The 8,539-nt window shown below is 42.3% G+C and overlaps 1 long non-coding RNA gene across 1 annotated transcript; it reads right to left on the bottom strand.

Annotated features, from left to right (window-relative positions):
- Positions 1-2,794: 2,794 nt before the first annotated feature.
- On the bottom strand, positions 2,795-8,490 carry LOC310923901. Its single transcript, XR_014592718.1, has 2 exons — positions 8,410-8,490; positions 2,795-3,143 (listed from the first exon to the last, which is right to left on the bottom strand). It is a non-coding gene; the product is annotated as an uncharacterized lncRNA (long non-coding RNA).
- Between the last annotated feature and the right edge of the window lie 49 nt (positions 8,491-8,539).

Raw genomic sequence — 8,539 nt, 5'->3', positions numbered from 1 at the left:
GCATTCATTTATTTATTAAAAACATGCAGACAGTGGGGAAAATGTTGAGCCAAGGCATGAGACAAAGAGTTTGAGTTGGTTGGTAAAACATCCCATTTTTTATTAGCCCACTATCTTATTTAATAGAAATTAATAACATTAAAAAAAACTTAGTAAAACTTAGGATGGTTATTTATTAGAAATTAGCTAATAGCTTGTAAGATGTATAAAAGAATATAAAAAATTTTGGCAGGTTTGTAAGCTGTATAAAAGAATATAAAAAATTTTGGTAGGTTTCTTAGCTTTATTTAGTGACTTCAAAAATATTTCAGAAGTTATTAGGGAGGTGTTCTTATTACAATGGAAATATTGCAATAGAATTTCTAAGCCCTGCTTAGTGACAATATAGTGACAATAAAAGGGGCAGGTGTAAAAATCTCCTCCCATGGCTGTTCCTGCCTCAAAAGTTCCTGCTTTTTTAAAATATTAAAATGAAAATTTTAATTTAAAAAATTTAAATTTAATAAATTTAAATAATAAATTTTAGTTAAAAATGAAAAATTGATAAAAATTAAAACTACGCTTTCTTTATTAACCTAAAAAAAACCCTATTAACCTAAAACGAAAAACTTACTTGTGTTTCTACAAACACAAAATGCAAATAAATTCCAACAAAAAATGTAAAACCATATCAAGCACAAAAACACATTAACAACTCCAAAAGCAAAGAAACAAACAAACTACACAAAAACTGTAACAAAAAGCATCTTTTATCCTACATACGAAAATTGTAAACCTCAACTTTTATATCAATATAAAAAGCATAAAAATCATCAGAATAGTGAAATTCTATCAGCACAAGCATAGTATACATCACGTTATAATTCAAATTGATCAGGTTTTTAACCTCATTAAATATGCCTGGGTGTAAAACCATGTTACCTGAGCCACCTGTGCAGAGGGGGAAGGCCAGACACTCGTGGGTGTCAGCCCGATTTTAATCTCTATGAATCAGGGAGGCAGAATTTTTAATATTCCCCAGCGCGGGCAGGGCTGAGTCACGATTCTCTGGGCGATGGATCCGCACCACTGCAGCCTCCGGGATTTCCCTTGCTAGATATCAAAGCTCTGCCACAAAACAACACAAGGAGCTCTTTAACCCTTCCCAAAGAAGAGTCCCTGACAATGGAAAGTATTAGTCAGCGCAGGAGCCTTTTCCAGTCTTTATCTGACGTCTCTAATGAAATATCCCATTTTACTGCCCCGTGCCTGATGGGGAGGCTGCACTGCGGGTACCAAGGTTAATTTAATTTACGTTGTGCCATTGAGGGTTTCACACGGCAGATTAAAACTTGACGTTATTTGATCTGTGCTTGTGCTGTGGAGCTGAATATAAGGAAGAATACGACCTGCAAGTCCAAAATTCTCACCTCCTCGTGTGAGCCTATTAAATGTATTTTTGTGAGGCAAAATCAACTGTGGGGTCAGACCGAATGGGATGATAACTTAGTAATGGAGAAATTTTTTTGAAAATATATTTTTTTTAATAATTGCTCTTGGTTATGCTGCTTAATGACACTCTGGAGTTTTATTCTATTATTTTATTCTATTATTCTATTATTGCTTAGGTACCTGGGTTATTTCATTATTATTTACAGAATGCATTCACACAGGGGGCTTGCAAAGATTAAAGTCATGGTGTTTTGGTTTGGTTTTTTTTGTTTGGTTGTTTGTGGTTTTTTTTTTTTTTTGGGGGGGGGTTGGTTTTTTTTGTTTTTTTGGGTTTTTTTTTGGTGTGGTTTTTTGGTTGGTTGGTTGGTTTTTGTTTGTGGTTTTTTTGGGTCAGTAATCTATTTTAGAATTTACAGTTTTGTATGAGTGTGTATACAGAGGTTTTGCTGACACCCGTGTCTCTGGCAGACAACAGTAGTTAGCAACGACGAATTTTGGGGGTTTTCAGCGGTTTTTTTCAAATTTCATGTTAATATCTTTAATAACCTCATGTTAAAATTTTAATACGATTTTGTTAAGATTTTAATCATCTTTTGTTGAGATTATCAGCATCCCAAGGTGCTGATGTGAACGTACAAAATAAAACACCCATTTGAGAGCATTCTGGTGAAAAGACGTGCCTCTCTTTCACCCCCTGATTTTGACAGCAATTTTTTTTTTTTTTTTTTTTTTTTTTTGTACTGAAATGACTGCCTGCTAATCTATTGGGGTTTGAAGAGCAGAATTTTGGTTGTGCCTGATTTTCAAAGTGATGCTGAAGTTGGTTTCTCCGCAGCAAACACCGAGCGCTGTTCCATAGAGGAAGGCAGAGGATGCTGAATGCTCCCAACTCCCACGGTGTTTGTGCCTCTCAACTTTCTCCGAAAACTCATTGTCCTGGGTTGCAGTGTAGGATGTACACAAAGTATTTATTCTATCACCATCTCCATGAGCTGTTGGAACCAGGAGGGGCAGTGTTTTCCCAGGCCCCTCCTTTGGGCTCTTCTGCTCATGGCCCATCAATGCCTTGCCCAGGACTCACAGGGAACTCCCTCCAGGAGCTCTCTCTGTTTAATGGGCCATCAAGGAGCCACTGCACGACTCCTCATCCCATTGGGAGATGCTCCGCCCAGGGGGAGGAGCCAAGCATTCTCACCCGGATATAAGCTGGTATTTGGGACAGTGCAAGCAGCCCTGACCCACTGGATTCCCAGAGGACCAGAGCTACCAGACCTTTCTACAGGATCACTGCTTCAGAAGAGCACCTCATCTGGACTGCTTCCACCATCCTGCTCAGGTTGTATTCTGACTCTGTCAGTGGTCCTTTGTGTTATTGCATTTATTTTATTTTATTTTTACCTTTTTACCTTTCTTCTTATTAAATTGTATTTCTGACTTGGAGCCTCTCACTCGTTTTGCTTTCAAACCACGACACTCATCCATCCAATGCCTGCCGGGGGAAGCGGCTCTGCTGGGAACAAGGCATCCTTTACCAGGATTTGTGGGGATCCAGCTCCTGGATGAGGTGGCTGTGAGTCAGCAGGGCCGGTTCTGGCGGAGCCGGAGCATCAGATAAAGGCACTGGCTCGGCTCCGCTCGGAGTCCGCCGTGTCTGCCTGCGGCTCTGGCACGACATCCCCATGGATTTTGGTTCTGCTTTTCAGCCCTGGGCTCTGTGGAGGCAGGAAGGAGCTCGCAGTGCTGCTGAAAAGCCCCTCCTGGCTGTGCCCGCGGGGTGATGCCCTGGAGCGCAGCCGGCGGCAGGGGAAAAAAAATGTACCCGGAAAATGGATTCTGGAAAACGGACCCCAAAAATGTAGCTGAAAAATGTACCCTGAAAAAATGTACCAGAAAAATGTACCTGAAAATCGTACCCCAAAAATGTACTCAAAAAAAGTACCCCAAAAAACGTACCCCAAAAATGTGCCTGAAAAACACACTCGAAAAATGTACCCCAAAAATGTACCCAAAAGGTACCCCAAAAATGTACCTCAAAAATATACCCCAAAAATGTACTCAAAAAAATGTACCCCAAAAATGTACCCCAAAAACATACCCAAAAAATGTACCTGAAAAATCTACCCCAAAAAATGTACCCCCAAACCATACTCAAAACGTAACCCAAAAATGTGCCGAAAAAACGGACCCGGAAAACATACCTGAAAAAATGTACCCAAAAAATGTACCCTAAAAAGGTACCCCGGAAAATGCACCTGAAAAATGTACCCCAGAAAATGTACCCCAAAAATGTACCTAAAAAAGGTACCCAAAAAATGTACCTGAAAAATCTACCCCAAAAAGGTACCCCAAAAATGTACCTGAAAACCATACCCCAAAAATGTACCCCAAAAACCTGTTTGAAAAATGTGCCCCAAAAATGAACCCAGCTGCCAAGAAGCAGAATAAGACTGAGCTGGAGGAAATCACACAGAACTCATTTTCTCTTCTCAGAGGTTTAAGAATTAAAATTTAAAACTGGGCATTCTTCTCCCAGATAGCATGCAAACAACTGAGTTACCCATTTGCTATTAATGCAAATGTGATTAATCTTTTTGGGGGTTTTAATTACTATTTTTTTCACATTTCACATTTCTCTATCATTAACAGAACTGATAACAATGTGCATGTAAAATTTGGGTTGCTTAATATCTCTCAATTAGGAATACAGGGCTTTTTTTTATTATCCTTGCTGAGGAAGAATGGCAGCAAAGATAGATCAGCAGTTTATAATAAAGCAATAAAGAAAAACCACAGTATTTGTCTCTGAGTAAAAAGAATCCCAAAGCTGGTTCAGTGTTATTATTTTACACAGGCTTTAAAGTTTGGTGTCTGGGAGAGGAGTGATTGCCCTGATATGGTTTTTAGCATATAATGCCATTAAATAAGACCTGTTAAAAGCTATCTGCAAAGCCTACCTAAAGCCCCAAAGCAGTAATTTTCTCACTAGATCACATCAAATACAGTTTGTTCTGTTACTGTTAAGCAAGGAGCTTATGTGATCTACAGCAAATGATGATGTGCCTCAATTCTCTGCCTCTGAAGAAGAGTTCTCATCTTTACAAGGAAGCCACAGGGTTTTTATTAACCTGTGCTCTCATTTGTTCAGCTATTAGGAACACTAAAACCACTCTGCTGAAGGCCCAAGTGTGGTCCTCAACCTGCCTTTTAATTCCTGGCTAAACTTTTGTTCATTCAAATCAATTTAGAAAAGAACTGACTCTTGGGGTACTGAGCAGGCAGAGCTGCCTTTACCTCCAGCTCTGAACTCACAAAAACTGATAGATGTGCCCAGAGCAGTCCAGCACCAGTGTGTCATTGTGATGCCTTGGGAAGGCTGACCTGGAACAGAGGCTGCACAGAGCTGGAGAATAAAACAGATATTTATCAAAAGGGCTTTAAGGATACACCTTGGGGCAGGACAAGAGCCTGACCAGGGATACACCCAAGATGGATTTGGAATGGTCACAAAAATGGACAATTGGTCATAAGGTCTCACATTTTTATAACTTTTGGTCCATTTGCATATTGGGATTTAATTGTCCAATTATACCTTCAGGTTGTGAGGTCCCATCCTTCCACTTCCTCCCTTCAGCCCACCCTTGTTTGTGCTTTTGGGCTTGAAAGTTGTCCTTGGTCTTCAGCAGGAAAAGGATTTTTTTTGTCAATCTACTCTGAAGAGAGCTTACTAACACTTATTATGAGGCTCAGAACTGCACCCCTGGGCAGCCCAGAATCTGAAAAACACGAGAATTAAAACTTAAGGCATCAGTTGACTTCAGCAGGATTATCTGTCCCTTGCTTTTTAAAAAAATTTCCTCAGTAGAAGTCGATTTCAGAATTCCCCCTGTCTTCCTGCTGCTCATTTCCATCTCCACATCACAGTTCTTCACTGTTTGTGAGGGTGCTTTAAGTGACATCACAAGGGAATTCCAGCATCCTCTCACCCTTCATGTCCCTTTCATCACCTCCATGCGGAGGCAGTTTCCTCCAGCCCACTCTCCTGCCTCGCTGTTGACATTAAGGAGCACCTGGTAAGTCAGGCCACCTTTCTGATCCAGCTGAAAACTAACCAAGGGAGTTTTTAGTTTGTTGGTTTTTTTTTTTTTTTTTTTTTTTTTTTTTTTTTTTTTTTTTTTTTAGTAAGATCACTGAGCTGATTCAGTTACTGTTCAACCAGGTGAGTGCAAACGCAGCCGTGTGAACAGGAGCACAAGAAGGGGATGGCAGCCTCCTTCAGAGCTTGGGGTTGGCTTAACCCAGCTGCACTATTGCACCATCTCTGTAGAAAAAAAACCCCACCAACATAGCTAAATGTTTGCAGAGTGGACAAATAGATGGATTTTTGTTTAATAGTTTTGCAAATTAGTGCTGTTTTATATCAACTTTAAAGCTGTTAGCTGGTTGCCAGCTGCCGTTTGTTAACAGAAGGTAAAAGCAAAATATTTTAGCTCTAACACACAGGACACAAAGGTATCCTGTGACCTGCTGAAGCACCAGACTGGTTGAGTTCACTCATTAGTTCATCCTTTAGAAGCATTTCATTCTAAAAAGACCAAGCCGAAGCACTGGATTGAAGCCTGTTCTCTAAAAGGACTGGGAAACACTGCAGGACAATGAAGCAGCAGAAGAGAGTTTTTCTGTGGTGCCCCTGCTAACACACACACAGGAGAGAAGGAATTACATGAGACTGGTTACCTTGCCTACAAAAAGATAAATTAGGTTGGTTGCACGAGATTTGTTCTCAATAAACCTACAACTGACTGTTGTTTTTCAGCCTGGCCAACTGTTAGGATATTTTCAGTTTTTTAATTAATTAATATTTATTTATTTATCTATTTTTATTCGGTGACCTGACTGCTCTGGAATTCCCTTGCTGGCTTCTTTTTGTGCCACTTGAAGACAAGCTCTTCTGGCGTCCTTTTCCAGCCTTCCTACACTTCATCAAGAAAAAGCTCAGAGCCTGGGAAGCCAGTCCTCTAAGCACCTTAAACATGAATTTTATTTAGCCCATTTGAAAGCATGTCAGTAATTGAAATTCTCTCAGAGGAGCTCTTTCCATGTTCTGTCATGAGCTCTGACTCCTTTCTTGCTTGGTGTTTGTTGAATTAATTCTCAAATCACAGTGGAGGCAGAAGGTGCACAATTCACTTTTTGGTTAAACTTAACTGCCAGCTAAGTGCACCTGGGTGTTGTCTTGCTTAACTTTCACCATCTTCCCAATGAAACAGGGGTTTGAATGACAATGTATATCATTAGAGGAATAAAATATCTGCTGTGAACAAAATTGTGCACTCTTACAGAAATGTCCAGGGCCCTGGTTCACCAAATCCCTTCAGTTTAAGCAGAGCTCCTTGAGAGCATGGCTCACTCTCCAGGCTGAGATCCCAAATAAAAGCAGAATCTTTTTCTGCTTTTGAGAGCTGAGTCCCAAATAAAAGCAAGGGACAAGGTCAGGATGATCTCCAGGAGAAGGAGACCAGAGAGAGGTGTATTGTTGGGTCATAGAGGTGACCCATGGGTTTGTCTCTGCACACAGCTATTTCTCATTCCTGATTTATTCATACAAAGATGTTCTCATTCAGAGTAAGCCATTGTTTAGTTTAATCCAGAGTAAATTAAGCAGGAAGAAGTCCATGTGGAATAAAGCCTTAAGAACAGGCTTCATGTCCTGTGTCTTTTGAAAGTAATTAAATGTCTCTGTAGACTCTTTTTTAAATGGAGCTTTGCAAAGAATTGCCATTATCCTGGCTTTAAAACACATTGTTCTCTATCTGTTGCCCAACCTGCCGGATTAAATGACACACACTGGCTGCCTGGAACAATCACCTCGAGTCTGATACTCAGTGTAACAAACAAAGGTGAGCTTTATTGACCTTCAGACCTGTGATAGGTGTCAAGGTTGTGGTGCAGGTGGGAACAGCCTCTTCTCCCAACCCTGTTACACACCAAAGGGTGCAGGCTCCTTCCTTCCAGCTGCAGCATCTCAGGAACAGGGTGAGACCCCATATCTGCTGGTCTGAGTCACAGCTGGACACGAGCCCAGGGGTGCCCAGGTGGCCAAGAAGGCAAATGGCACCTGGCCTGGATCAGGAATAGTGTGACCATCAGGACCAAAGCAGAGATTGTCTCTCTGTGCTGGGCACTGCTGAGGCCACACTGAATCCTGTGTCCAGTTCTAGGCCCTTAAATTCAGGAAAGGTATTGAGGTGTGTCCAGGGAAGAGCAAAGGAGATGGTGAAGGATCTAGAGAGCCAGCCAGAGAAGGGTGGCTGAGGGAGCTGAGGGTGTTTAGCCTGGAGAAAAGGAGGCTCAGGAGGGACCTTCTCACTCTCTACAAGTCTCTGACAGGAAGGGAGAGCCAGAAAAGGTCAGGCTCTGCTCCCAGGGAACAGGGAGAGGATGAGAGGCCACAGCCTCAAGCTGCACCAGGGGAGGTTTAGGTTGGAATCAGGAAGAATTTCTTCACTGAAAGGTTGGTCAGGCATTGAGAGGTGTACCCAGGGAGTCCCCCATCCCTGGAGGTTTTCAAGAAACTGGATATGGCACTTAGTGCTGTGGTTTAGTTGACAGAGTGGAGATGGGCCAGAGGTTGGACATGATGATCTCGGAGGTTTTTTCCAAACAAAGCAATTCTGGGGCCCCTGTGGTCCCTGCAATTAGAGCCACAAAAGGATCCAGGCACTGGGATCTTAGCTCTGGGATCATCACAGCTTCTAATCCCACGGGCAACTAAACCCCAGAGACATCTGAGTTCTCAGCAATAACTTCTCAGAGCCTAAAATTTGTTGCTCCAGAGCCTGGCCAGGCCGGGATGCACCAGGACGGAGCGACAGGGACCCCTGGGCAGGGGAAGAAGAACAATCAGGAATGAGGTGTCTGCCTCTTCCCTCTCCTTTATTTAAACACCTCACTTGTCACAGCTCATTCACCACAGCTCACCTGTCACAGCTCAGCAGCTCCGCTCCCCTCCCTCCCCATCGCTCCAGCCGGGGGACGCTCCGGAGAGCTGCGAGCCGGGGACAGCCCCACTCCCGCGCCTCGGGACAGGAGAGGGAGCTGAGCACCAGGT

This window comes from Zosterops lateralis (genome assembly GCF_965231275.1).
Source record: "Zosterops lateralis genome assembly, chromosome: 2".
Taxonomy (NCBI): domain Eukaryota; kingdom Metazoa; phylum Chordata; class Aves; order Passeriformes; family Zosteropidae; genus Zosterops; species Zosterops lateralis.
This window is presented reverse-complemented; position numbering and strand designations above follow the sequence as displayed.